Source organism: Cygnus olor, chromosome 2 (assembly GCF_009769625.2).
Source record: "Cygnus olor isolate bCygOlo1 chromosome 2, bCygOlo1.pri.v2, whole genome shotgun sequence".
In the NCBI taxonomy this organism is placed as follows: domain Eukaryota; kingdom Metazoa; phylum Chordata; class Aves; order Anseriformes; family Anatidae; genus Cygnus; species Cygnus olor.
The window spans coordinates 92319412-92332670 of NC_049170.1; the positions used below are offsets into that span (position 1 = coordinate 92319412).

General features: G+C 38.9%; 1 protein-coding gene across 21 annotated transcripts in view; it reads left to right on the top strand.

The window, feature by feature from the left end:
• Positions 1–13259, top strand: part of LOC121065899 (poly(rC)-binding protein 3-like) — a 514190-nt gene that overhangs the window by 100282 nt on the left and 400649 nt on the right. For 18 of the 21 annotated variants that reach the window (XM_040549036.1, XM_040549040.1, XM_040549041.1 and 15 more), the window contains exon 2: positions 4055–4188. The exons of 1 other annotated variant lie outside the window; for it this stretch is intronic. The gene's annotated coding sequence lies outside the window, so the exon portion shown is untranslated. Of the gene's footprint in view, positions 1–1699; positions 1819–4054; positions 4189–13259 lie in introns of all 21 variants that reach the window. 2 more of the 21 variants (XM_040549032.1, XM_040549035.1) reach the window with 1 other exon arrangement.

The following is a 13259-nucleotide window of genomic DNA, read 5'->3' on the forward strand; positions in this document are numbered from 1 at the left end:
CCATCTGTTTTCTTTGCATGCAATCATGTAAGTGTTTTAGGACAAGCCATCCTATTTAATCAATTGTAAATCTCTTATGGGAAGGCACTGCTTTCTGTAATTTTTTATTTTATTTTTTTGATAAATGTAGGAGTTTTAAGTACTGGTTTCTTCTGCATAAATATAAATTACATACTTTTTGTAATATGAAGAGTAGGAGTGTACAACATTAGATATTATCTGTTAAGAACTTAATTTTAGTTTTTTTTCAGTAGCCGGTTTTGGATATTTGTTGTATCCACAACTCATTGGTGTTCAACTATTATAAGACTAGCAAAATAAGTAATACTGTTCATTTATATTCTGGGAAATTGCCTTCTATGTTTAATAAATGTAGTATAAAGTGTTTCTATTTTGTAGCATATTTGCTATGATAGAAGTGAATGCTGGGGAAGATGATTGTCCATTGTCTAAATACTTGAACTTGGAAAGACTGAAGAAAAAAAGACATATTTTGTTTCAAAATGAGTCTGTAGAGTGATGTTAGAAAAACCTGATGTTATGGTGTAAAAAGAAGACAACATTGAAGGGTGTGATTTACTTCACATTTAAGGGTAGCACATTCATAGACATCTATGGCCCTATTCATTTTAGTGGATGCTTAATTGAGCATGCCATTTTCTTGTTGCATCAATTCTATCAGCTTCTGTGATTCATATATTGTCCTCGGGTGCATATAAGTTGTTTTTGAAATCAGCGGAAGCAGATCTTAAACAAAGTCCTGTGATTTCAAAAGAAGCTCTGTGTGTGCAATGCCAGAAGTTGTGCTGTATTGTATCAAATGGCTCTAAAGTAAAAGAAGAACAAACGTAAGTAAAACAATTGGAAATTCCTTAAGAAGGTTGGCTGTCCTTCCCAATGAGGTCAGCAAGCCTGAATTTCATTTCTCCAGACACTTCTAAATCAATGGTATTTTGTCTGAATAATTAAGCTGCTTACTCAGGCTTGAATAGTGTATAGAGCTAAATTCTTACCTTTTCTTAGGTAAACATGTAGAGGCAAAGAGGGAGAAACAGATGGAGCATGCACCTGGAAAAAAAATGATAGGGCCCATACACCAGTGCCATTCCATGACACAGAGAAAGCTTTCTGCCCAGGATAACATCAGGAGAAATTAAAGGCCCCTATAAGCACTCCGCAGCTCACTCCTTTCAAGTACTTTTGTGAAGTCTGGACTCAACATATTCATGTCCCATCTATTCTCATGTATTATACTGTTGGTTGTGAACTGCTGATATGTGGCACAGAGAAAGCTGCCTACCAAACTGTGCTAATCTATTCTCGCTAACATACTTCGTCTTGGAGCTTACTTATATCAGTCAAGTATCCAATGAGAACTAGGCCATCAGTTAATCTTGTTTTATCAGTCTGCATTAACTCAACAAAAGGGAAAAAAAAAAAGAAAATAAAGAAGAAAAAAAAAGAACAAAGCCAAAAAAAGAACAAGGTGAACAGTTTCATATAGATAGTGGAGAACAAAAGATTTAAAAAATGCAATTAGTGCTGATCTGATGGTTTTACCCCACTCACACTATTTTCTAGTAAAAAATTCAGCATCTCTTTTTTTTCAGAAAACTATTAAATATGAGATAAATTCTTACTTTAATTATTTTTTCTGTTTTTCACAATTTCTTTTAACCTTCACCCTTCTTTTATTCAGAGAGAAGAAAACTGCAGGTAAATAAAATATTTCACAGAATCTCAGAATCATGTTGGATACAATGGATCTTTGGAGGCCATCAACAACATCCTAGCCCAAGCAAGACAAAGTTAGATAAGGTTGGTCAGGGCCTCATTCATTTGAATTTTGAATATCTCCAAGGATGGAGATTCATCAGCCTCTCCCAGAAACCTATTTGTCAGTCTTCCTTTTGCTGCCAGTGTTCCCCTAGAATCTTGTTTGGTTGTTGCCCAAGTCTCTCACCTGTTTCAAGTCCAGCTGAGATCCAGCTTACCTGATTCCACCCAAGCTGGCCAGAGCAATGATGTTCCCAAGTAACCCTCCCTGCCTCTTTGGAATCTGCCTGTCCATGCTGATCTTCTGCGTTTGGTGATCCATGTGTGTTATCCTCAGCAAGCAGCTTACTTTTCTGTGCCCCTTTGCTCTCTTGGTTTTCAAGAGACACCATTCCGTTTGAGCTGTCAAAAAAATCAATACAAATTATGTGTTTTGATTTTCGAGATTATTCCTCTTACTTCTCACCCTTCCCATCTTCAGTTCCCAAAATCTCTTTCAGCAAAACACAGTAATATTTTCTGAAAGATATAAAAATATGTATTCCTGCATTTTTTTAATGAGTTTTCATTTGTATATGAGTAAGTTTGCTACAAATTATTTTAAAAGTGTTTGGAAGTTTTCAAGTATTTTGACTTTTTCTGGAAATTTTCCTTCTTAGCCAGAACTTCTGAAAAATCACCAGGAGTTCTCTAATAGCTTCAGTAGATTATGTACTACATTTTCCACTTGTATGATCTGTTTTATTCAAGAAAAGTATATTGATATATTTAAAATTGTCATAGAATATATTGGACTAGTTCTAAGAACAATAAATGTTAACACTTCTGCTTGGAAATTTTCATCTCTTTAGTATTAAGAAATAATTTTGTAAAATGACTTAATTTGCTTTGTGATAAACAGTGGGGTAAACTGTGAATTACTTTTGTCATAGTTACACTATATTTTGATATAGTAGTTGTGTTCATCTAAACAGTAATAAAATAATTTGCTCAATGAGCAATTGCAATGAATATCTTAAAATAAAAGTACAGAATTCCTGACTCCCTTTAAGTGCAGTAAGTAGAGAATACTGTTGTTTATTTTAAGAATTTCCTGTGTCTGCAGTACTGAGTACACTGAAGTGGGAATCAATGACAAGGTGCCATATAGGAGACTTTATTTATAGTAGCTTTATAATGGATCTAAAGTGGGACTATAGATTTTGATACCCATGACCTTTAATAGAAAAATCTCTGAAGAGATTTTTGCAATTTTACCTCTAAAGTTACCCCCTAGTGAGAGTAAGTCCTTTTTCTTTCTAGGCTTTGTGAGGCAATGAAAATAACTACCCATTCTTGAATGGTTTCTTTTCTTCTGAACTATTCTAGTCTCTTGGCTATTCAGCTGACAATTTGGAAAAATTATTAAGGGGAGCTCTGAAATTCTCAAAGCTAGACGTTTTCTTATTTCTGTTTTTAATAATGTTATTAACTACAATATATTTGGCGTGATTGCATGTTTGCTTTTCTTCACTTGAACCAAGCAGCACAGTGGTCATAAAGGAAGTGATTCTTCTGTATGTTTCAACATCTCCTCCTCTAATTTTCTACCAGATGCACCAGTTTTCTGTAGAGGAAAAAAAGAAGCAGAAAAGTGCCATAGATGATTATAATATTTAACTAGTCTCCTATAACTCACTTAGTGGTACACAGTGGAAAAGAGGGAAACTGAGGTCTGATCAACTCATCCCGAATGTGGAAGAGTCTGTAGGTGTTCAAAAACACACACACAGAAATGAATAATCTTTAAGGAAGACATTATGGAGTGAAAAGAAAGTAGAAAAGAAGGCACAGGAAAGAGAACATGCCATGAATAGGGGGACTGAATGGATATTTCAGAAAAGATCATGACCGTTGCTGTAGTACATGAACGGTGAGATAGAAATTTTAAGAATACATGCATTTAACAGAGATGAAAGAAAAGCATATTTGAAATGTGCACAATTACCTAGTAGAACTTATTGCTATAAGAAACTATTGAGGAAAATTTTGGAAATTCTCTTCACATGTATTCTCTCTCCACAACTAAATAGGGCAGCATAAAAGATTCTAGCACTTCTTAAGCAATGATTCCTGTGGACAGCTTACTCAGAAACTGTCTGTTGGGGTTTTTACTTCTCAGTATTGGCTACTGTTGAAAGCAGGATGTAGGAACTACTTGAATTACGCTAATGATTGGAAACAATTGTTTGAAAGTCTTCATACACCATATCTGGTCTCTGTATCCTCTCTGCCACAGGAAACCATCTTAAACCCAGAGCAAGAAAAGTAAATTCACTTGGCTGTCCCTTATCTCTAAGGCACCTGATGCGTAAGTGGACTAGAGAAAGGAAAGAACAACTCTGAAGACCTACAGATCATCTTGCTGGCAGGGTGAGTAAATGTACCTGCGTCTCAGTTTTGCATTAGATACACAAGTGAACCTGTTTTAAGAGTTGCCTCAGGAATTTCCTCTCCGTTATTTTTTGAGAAAAAGATTATAAAATTTTCCCCCATTTCCAGGAGAAAACATGTTGTCTCACATGTGTGTAGAAGTATAAAGACAGACACCTCCTATATTTTCAGTTTAAGCCGAGAACATGGATTTGATACAGTTTTTGTCTTTTGTTTGGTTGGTTGGTTTTGGTTTGATTTTGTTATGTGGTGCTGCTAATCATAGAATCATAGAATGATTTGCATTGGAAGGGACCTTAAAGATCGCCTAGTTCCAACCCCCTGCCATGGGCAGGGACACCTCGCACCAGACCAGGTTGTCCAAAGCCCCATCCAGCCTGGCCTTGAGCACCTCCAGGGATGGGGCATCCACAGCTTCTCTGGGAAGCCTGTGCCTGTGCCTCACCACCCTCTACATGAAGACTTTCCTCTTTAATCTAAACCTCTCTTAGTTTAAAGCCATTGCTCCTTGTCCTATCCCTACACTCCCTGACACAGAGTCCCTCCCCCGCTTTCCTGTAGGCCCCCTCTAGGTACTGGAAGGCCACTATAAGGTCTCCCCAGAGCCTTCTCTTCTCCAGGCTGAACAACCCCAACTCCCTCAGCCTGTTTTCATAGGAGAGGTGCTCCAGCCCCTTCATCATCTTTGTGGCCCTCCTCTAGACTCATTCTAATACATCCATGTCCTTCCTGTCCTGGGGACCTCAGAACTGAACGCAGGGCTCCAGGTGGGGTCTCACAAGAGCAGAGCAGAGGGGGAGAATCATCTCTCTCACCCTGCTGGCCATGCTTTTTTTGACGCAGCCCAGGATATGGTTAGCTTTATGGGTTGCAAGCACACATTGCTGGCTTATGTTGAGCTTCTTATAAGGCCCTTTTCCTATTGGATGGGTGATACAGAAATATTACTGAATCTATCCAAACACATCATAATTCAAAAAAAGATCCAAAAGAGAAAAGAAAAATTATTTTTACCAGTGTGTGGTGTACTTAGAGTCCTACAGATCTGAGCATGTGTTACCTGTCTTCACAGGCAATTTTTTTCTTGCTTATGAAGTGCAATGGAAAAATCACCTAGTTGAGGATGTGATTTATGTGATAGCCAAAACCTAACTATATGATCCCTTTTTCTTTCTGGGTTTGCCTACTCCAAAATGTTGTAGAGGTAGAGACATTAGCAGGATGTGGAACACTTCCTCCAGTTTATAGCAAGCCATTCCAAGAGATTCAAGAGTCCCATGTGCAGACAATGACTTAATTTTCAACAAGATGATTCAATTCCAAACATATAACATGGCAGAAAATCCAACCCAAACCTGAAGATTACCTCAGAGTAATCTGTCTAGTAGTTTGTGTCTCTATAAAATACATAATAAAAATGTTTCACTCCTCCATTAGGATGGCTAAAATCACTCTAAGTGCGCATTTCCACTGTATTTGGTATTGCTCATCTTTTCACCCTAAATATTGGCAAGCTCCCTGTCTGCCTCTGTGTTCTGTGCTGGGCAAAAAGCCTAAGCTGAATGAGTATAACGAACCCATCTTCCCTGTAACACAAGTCCGGTCAACATTGTTTTTTTAAGAAAAGGTAAAGCTGATGAATTATTTTAGCTGTGTGACAGCCCACCCCAGCTAGGAATCTTAAGGCAATTTGCCAGAGCCTGCAACACGATAGAACAAAACAAAGGGTGCTCCAGAGGACAGATATTTTCCTGCCAACAGCTCTCTGATATGCTATACAATATCCAGCCATATAATAGTGCCTTTACAATTGCTACTAGATGATGTGTTTAGTATAATATTAGGCTGTTTTTGTTAGCATACAAGCAATGTTTCGACTTTGAAGAAAATCTGCTTTTTCACGCTGTGTGTTCTTTGAGGGGGTCTGTGTAAACATGAAGTTTGTCTGGATTTTGCCTTAGTCTCCAGTTAGAAGAAAGGTAATTTGCCTTTTTATTTTTTTTTTGGGGGGGGGGCGGGTTAGAGGGGGGGAGATCGTTTTCAGTAAATATTGTTCTGAAACTGCTGAAAGACTATGCTGGTGCACAGAATTTTTTCAGAAATTGTGTTATTTCTTTGCCTACTCTGAACCCCATGGCAACAGCAAAGCTAGCCCTGCTCTCTGCTGTTGGACACTGGGATTCATAGGAAAAGGTGCTCAGGGACTGGGGAGTCATTTTTCTGTTCTAGCAGCTGTTTCTTGCCTCCTTGTGGAAAGGCAGTAGAGCAAATATAGCCTGTGGGCACAGGTTTGTCCATACTTCATAAATAACACAGTCTTCTTCAGCAATGCAATTACACTCTCCGGTATTAATATGGTAGTGTAGTTCCTGAATCACCACTAATTTTCCCTTAGTTCTACTTCATTTTATATAATATCTGTACAGTGGAGATGGGTTGACATGCAATGACATTGTCATGTCATTAAGTGAGGGCCAGTATGACTGCGAACAATAAAGATGCTCAGTAAAGGTGTCAACATAATTGAAGATTGAAGTTAGTATTAATTTTATTCTTAAAACCATTTCTATGTGTATTGCTTTTGCAATCCATGTATATAATACAATCGTCCTCAAACTCAGATCTTATTGAAGCTTCATGAGCATTACTACAGGGAAAATAACAAGTTGGTAAATGATTAAATGTATAATTAAAGGTTTCACATTTAATCCTGTCAGTGCAGTGATTTATGGTTTCCATTATTTTGTCTAAGTAATGCACTCCTTTTTTTTTTCTAACATTTGTTCTTTTTTTCATTGTTGTTAGTGTCTGTAATCTTATGCTAAGGAAATTTATCACAAGCAGAACATTTCTGTCCTCAGCTGCAAGGTACGGAACGGAATTAAATCAAAATATAGCAGATGCAATACACTTCCCATTGCAGTTGGTGGGAGAATTGTGAAATATTTACAGTGTTGGGCCAGAAATGCTTTATGTGTAAGAACAAAGGGAAGGATGTAGTCTCTGTGCTTCTCTGCTGTCATATTTAGGGCTGAAACAGGTGTCTTCAGCAGCCAGTCCCAGGAAGGCTCAATAAAGACGTTGGGCTGGGACACACAATCTGCCTGTGAAGTGCATGCCAGGATTGGGTGGAAACCTGCAAACACAGCAGAACTTGCCTTGAAATAGCCCCTAGCAAAGGCTGAGCACAGCCCAGTGCCTACAAGCTGCAGAGTCTGGACCCTTCTCCAGAGGTAGGTTCCCCCAGGAGGGTTTTTGTAAAGGCCTCATTAGGTTTGGCTGTTGTCATTGCTGCCTCCTGGTTATGCGGGAGCTCATTGCTCATGCCCTTGCTCAGGAAAGTGATCACATACCTGTATGCTGGCCTCAGCCTGGATAGGGTCAAATACAGACCCCCCTGAGAAGGGTGCTCTAATCTTTGGGCTATGGACACCTCTCCTGTTGAAGGCAGGCTGACGAGGATGCAGGGTTCAGGGGGGCAGAGTGAGACTTCACAGGACAGATCTTGATGTCAACAAGTCTGAGTTAGGGAACCTGCCCTGAAGCCTGTTGCAAGCCCCATTTGACATGCTGCAGGCATCAATACACCTAAAGCCCGGGGCTTCTCTTCCTCGCTAAGTTGCCCAGGGCTGTGCTATCCTCTCATAAGGGTTTCAGCCAACTGTGTGAAATGTGCACCTTACTTTACGCTAGCATGACTGCAGTGGGACTGATGGACCATTTTCCACTCCCATTTTCCAGTCTAGCTTGTAGTTCTGCTGGGAAGAGGGTGTACATGACAACTCAGGCTGAGGAGAGCCTGGAAATGAGATCCCTCACACCCTGAATGTGAGCTGTACATTTGTGTAATACAGGATAGTGCCTCTTCTGGCTGGACTCTAGAAAACAAGCGTGTTTTCCAAGGAGTGCAAGTCTGACTGTGCCTGTTAAGTGCATGCTGAGCAGATCTAAGACTTTGGGGCTTAGGTGTTGTTTCAGGATCACAGGTGCTCCTGAATGTGAGATGAGATTCGTGCTGCTGAGGTGAAGATGTTTGTGGGACTTCACAGAGTAAGAATTAGTGAGAAATAAGCTTCAGCATCCATTGAATGAAAGTTTCTTGCTGACAGTTTTCATATTCAGATATGTAAATTTGTATGTGGTCCAAATTTCCTCTTGACCAAGAACCCACTTAAAGAAATAAGACTTCTTCTCCTACCCACATATGGTACTAAAATTCTCCTCTTAGAGTCATTTCACGAGTTGCTGTTCTTTTCCAGACTAATGCAGGATGAAATAGCTTGGGTTTTATTTCCGGTTGGGAGTTTGAATTCACTCCTGTGTTAACTTAACCTAGTACTGTTAGCCTGGGTGGAAAAAATAAGTTGCCTTGCCTTCATTATTTTAACCTTTGTATGGCTTATAGATACACTCAATGACAGTTTGCAGCTGTGTTCAATACAGTTTGATTATGCTCTGTTGAAGGCGTTGTAATTTACATTCTCCATATCGCTGGACAATATTACTGCGCTCCTTCTTATTCATTGTCTCACTGAAAATACTGGGGCCATTTTCTTTTAATACTCTGCAACAATAACAACAGAAACTTCTGAGAAGATCTTCACAGAATTGTAGCAGAAATAAAAGAATAAAAGATAGTTTTCTTGGGAAATGTTCATGGGGAAAAGGACATCTATTTTGTCTTTTTGCAGTTCGTCTCTGTCTTTTGGGCAAGGTTTTCATTACCCTAGTGTTCTAGTGTTTTTCAGCCATTGCTCCTTTTTTTTTTTTTTTTTTTTTTTTCCTTCTTTCTTGCCACAGTGTTTTAAGATATGTAACCAGCAAGAACATGGTGTTCTGGAAAGTTATAAAAAGTCGTAACTCCAGTACTGCCTTTCTTAATATTATTGTTTGGGGATGATATTGCTGCATTTAGAGCAATGTGTGTTTGTTTTAGGGAGGGAACTTGTTCACAATGAAGTTTTATGTTTTTCTTCCTTGAGTGATAATAGCTAGTTTAAAATCTAGCAGTCCAAATAAGAAGTTCCTGTTACTCTACTCCATCTCCAGATCTTTAATTGGCAGCCTGGTATTTTCCCTGCCATTGCAGTCCTCATTTGGATCAGAGGTCCCTCAAAAATTCCTAAGAGCTCTCCTCAGATCTGACTAACCTAAGTAATGGTTGGTCATTACCACTCCTTCAGAAAAATAATTAAACGTGAAACTAATCCAGGTCTACAGCACTATTATGTTGTACCGTTTTATTCATCTCTCGTGTGTTGAAATTATCTGAGTGTAACTCATATTTCTTTGCCACGGGTACAAATAAAAAAAAGTGCAGCATCAGCTGCCCTTTAGGATGGCTTAGCTGTGTTCCCCTGCACTGGGAACTGCAGGTGTAGGTCACCTCACAGTGAGATGCACGGTCCTAGTGATTTCAGTAGGCTTCCTTGTGTGAGCCAGAGTTTAAAGAGTGCAACATTTGTCTTCCCCATAAGAAGCTTCCAAAAGAGCATTGCGATGTCCTTCCACCTGTAATATTTAGCCATATATGCTTAGGAGCAAATAATTTGTAATTGGGAACTGTCATATACACATTTATTTTGACAACACTCAGGTTTTGTTTTGTTTGTTTGCTTGTTTTTCATTTATCAAATGTCTCCTTTTCACAGAAGACTGAATAGCTTTTACTTTTTCTGAGCCATAGAAACCTAGTGTGCTAATTCATTTGAACTTGATGATTACTGCCCTTTGGTGTTTATGATCAAAAGTGCTAGCAAAACCCTCGGGGCAAACTCTTTGCTGGGATGAAATGACACAGGTTATTTGAAGTCAGCTTGCTGAACCATTCCAATATACAGCAGAGAGGAAACTGGCCCCTCGTCCACATGCTGATAGACCGTAGTGGATTTTTTACCTACATTACAGGCATATGAAAGAGTACATGTTTGTAGGCAGAGTATTATTTTCTTTCATATGCCTGACTCAGTATTGGTTGGACTGTCTAGATGCTACAGTGTTACATATAGCATATTTAAATTTAAGAGAGCGAATAGACATTTTCATGGACTTGGAAACCACATGCAAAGTTTGAGACCTGTTGATACAAAAATTAAATCCCTGGGAATGCAAGTTCAAAACAGAAACTTTGCTGCCCAGTGTGGAGTCCTGATGAGATAGTCTTTATATATATATATATATATATATCATAGTACATCTTTTTGCCTTTTCAGCGTGCAGCTCTTATGCAATGTTACACCTATTTCTTTAGAAAGCATGGGCTAAAACTGTTTTCTGTTTTCACAAGAAAGAATATCCACAAGGGAAATTGTCCTTGCTTTCTAAAATGCATATATATTCCGTTTTGCATTGCTGAATAGTGGGGGCAAGTGGCTAGAAAATAAGAATTGGTTTGAAGAGAAGGATATGCAGAGAATATTTAGTGCTGCAGATTTTTATTGCCTACTTGCTTCCAGGCTTAACTTTTCCATCATAAGAACCTCAAGCCAAGAGAGGCCTGAGGATCTGCATGAAGAAATTTTTTTCTGAGACATGATTACCACTTTTTTGATTACTGGGTTCTTTAGGAACTTTGACAGGAGTCTTGTAAAGCTTCTGGCTGAGGCAGTGAATCTGCAGTTTGACTTGGAAAGCAGAGCCATGCAGGGAGCTGGGCCGCTGCCCAAAGCCTCTGACAAGGCATCAGGCAGACCCGATCCCAGGACGCAGTGCCCACAGCTGGTTTCTGACATTTCAGACAAGGCAACATTGCTCAAAATAGAGACACTGAAGCTGTTCCTTTAATTCCTTCCTGTTCTGCTGTGCTGAATCCAGACAATGTAATTCACCTGCTCCCATTTGCTACAAATACAGTGCCATTCCCCAGAGCTGTTGGAGTCATGCTGTCCTGGGATTAGTGGCAGGGATCTCACCCTCTGGTAGCACTGTAATGCACCAGGATGAAGGTTTGCACAGAATGGTATGCACTCAGAGAGAGAAATAAATGATGTAATGATTGTGTGGTATGCCCTGATCTTCACTTTCCAGATTTTCAATAAAAACCCTATAAAAAATATTATAACTTGTCGAAAAGTGTCGAAAAGACTTTTAAAATTTTATCGGGACAACCAGGACTTAGAGTATTCAGGAAAGCAGCCCAAGTGTTCTGGAACTTCATAACCAGACCGTGACGTAAAAGAAAGGCAACGTTTTTCTTTCTAACCTCCTAATCCATACAAGAAAAAACGACTGAGAGAAAGACTCAATTTCTTATTTCCCACAAACCAGGAGCAGCTACCTCTCCTTTCTTACCTCCTACTGAATCTACTTTGATGAAATAATTGCATTCAGTCTTGCTGAAATATTAGCAAAAAATAATTAATATTTGCACTCGAAGCAATGTGGGTTTGAGTATCATGGTTAATAGTGTGTTAAGGTGGAAATGTTATTTTATTCACTGTTTCTGGCAGCCCAAACTTGTACACAGAGCTGAAATTTATTATGTTGCTTTTCCACTTGTAGGCAATAAAAATGCTTACAAATAAAAATATTTTACAAGCCAAATAGTGAACTTGGGGTACCATTATTTAGCAGCTTTTAAAGATTGGCAGCAAAGTAGAAATTGCACTGTGGTTTAATAGAGTTTTACAGGCTAGCCTAGTACATAATCATGTTTGTTGATGGATACAAAGTAAGATTGAAAAGTATGGCAGCTGTTTCTGTGAGGCTTATTCCTTTTTTCCCCCCTGGATATACTGTACGGGATAGTGGGAGGAGGGAGAAAGAAGGTGGAGTGAATGGAAATCCCTGGGGATATTTTGAGGCTGAATGGAAGGAGAACATTTCTGGTGGTTTTGCTAGGGGAAAGACTGGCTTCCTCACTTCAGTGATTGCCTCTGGCTTGTGTGTTTAAGAGGCAGTAAAACTTCATAGATGGGTAAGAAAGAGGCTTTGCAGTGATAAAGAATGAAGGTTAATGAAAAAAAGGGGTATCTTAAGTAAATGACGAAAGCCCGTAAAAAGGCCAGAGTGACTGGAGCAAGTGAACAAAATAAACGAGGGAGAAAGTGAAGTGGTGTGATAGGTTTTTGTCCCCATAATCTTTGGGATTTATTCCCTCTTTCATCCTTATGCTTGTAAATACACCTCCTGCCAACCTGGACTTGAACATATCTTATACCACTCACTTCTTTCATTTTCTTCTTCATACTCACAAAAATATTTTGAGGGAAAAAACAAACAAACAAACCCTCTAAATTACAACCCAAGGTATTTTAAATGTGTTTCTGTTAAAATCAAGAGATCCTTAAGTAAGAATATTGAATATTAAATCCATATCCATACAGCTCTCTAGCATTTTGGCTTTCTTTTTTCCTCAGGCAACTCTGGACTAGCCTGGGAGATTTTACTGACTTCAAATGCATTAAATATATTGATTTGCAGAGAGCTTTGGCGTCAGACTGTCTGTAGCCTGTGTCATGCTGTTGGAAAGGAAATGCTTTTGCCTCTGTCTACAGAAGAAACAAAATGAAAAACATTATCAGGGTTTCAAATCACTGTGGAAGCTGGAGGAGCCTAGGGAATTGGCTAATAGCAGCTGTATTGCAATTAGCAGGGGAGAACTTGGTTAAGAGCAGCAATGATTTCTTTTTGCATCCGAGAACACCTTAAATAACATTTTTTGGAAAAATCATTCATCCAGAAGACAACTGCGTAGTCATTATGTACCTTCTCACTGTGGTCAGCAATGTTTTGGGGGGATGCTTTACTTGTCCTTTCCCTTTTAAGGGATTATGTTTTTTCTTCATAATGGGGTTCCCTTGGTGACAGTATTGTCTTCAGTGAGTTCTGGAGTAGATTCAAGCTGCAAAGGGGAATTATAAAAAGTCACTCAATTTTTTTTCCTCCTACTTTTTTTTTTTTTTTTTTACTCCTTTGGTAAATTTCTTGGGTTCACTGATTTGCCCAATGAGTCTTTTAGTGCTTAATCATATGAAAGGTGAAAGGTTAGTTGTGCAAATACTGTTCCCCTTGCACTAGCAACTCATGCAAATTGTCCTTCAACATCTTCT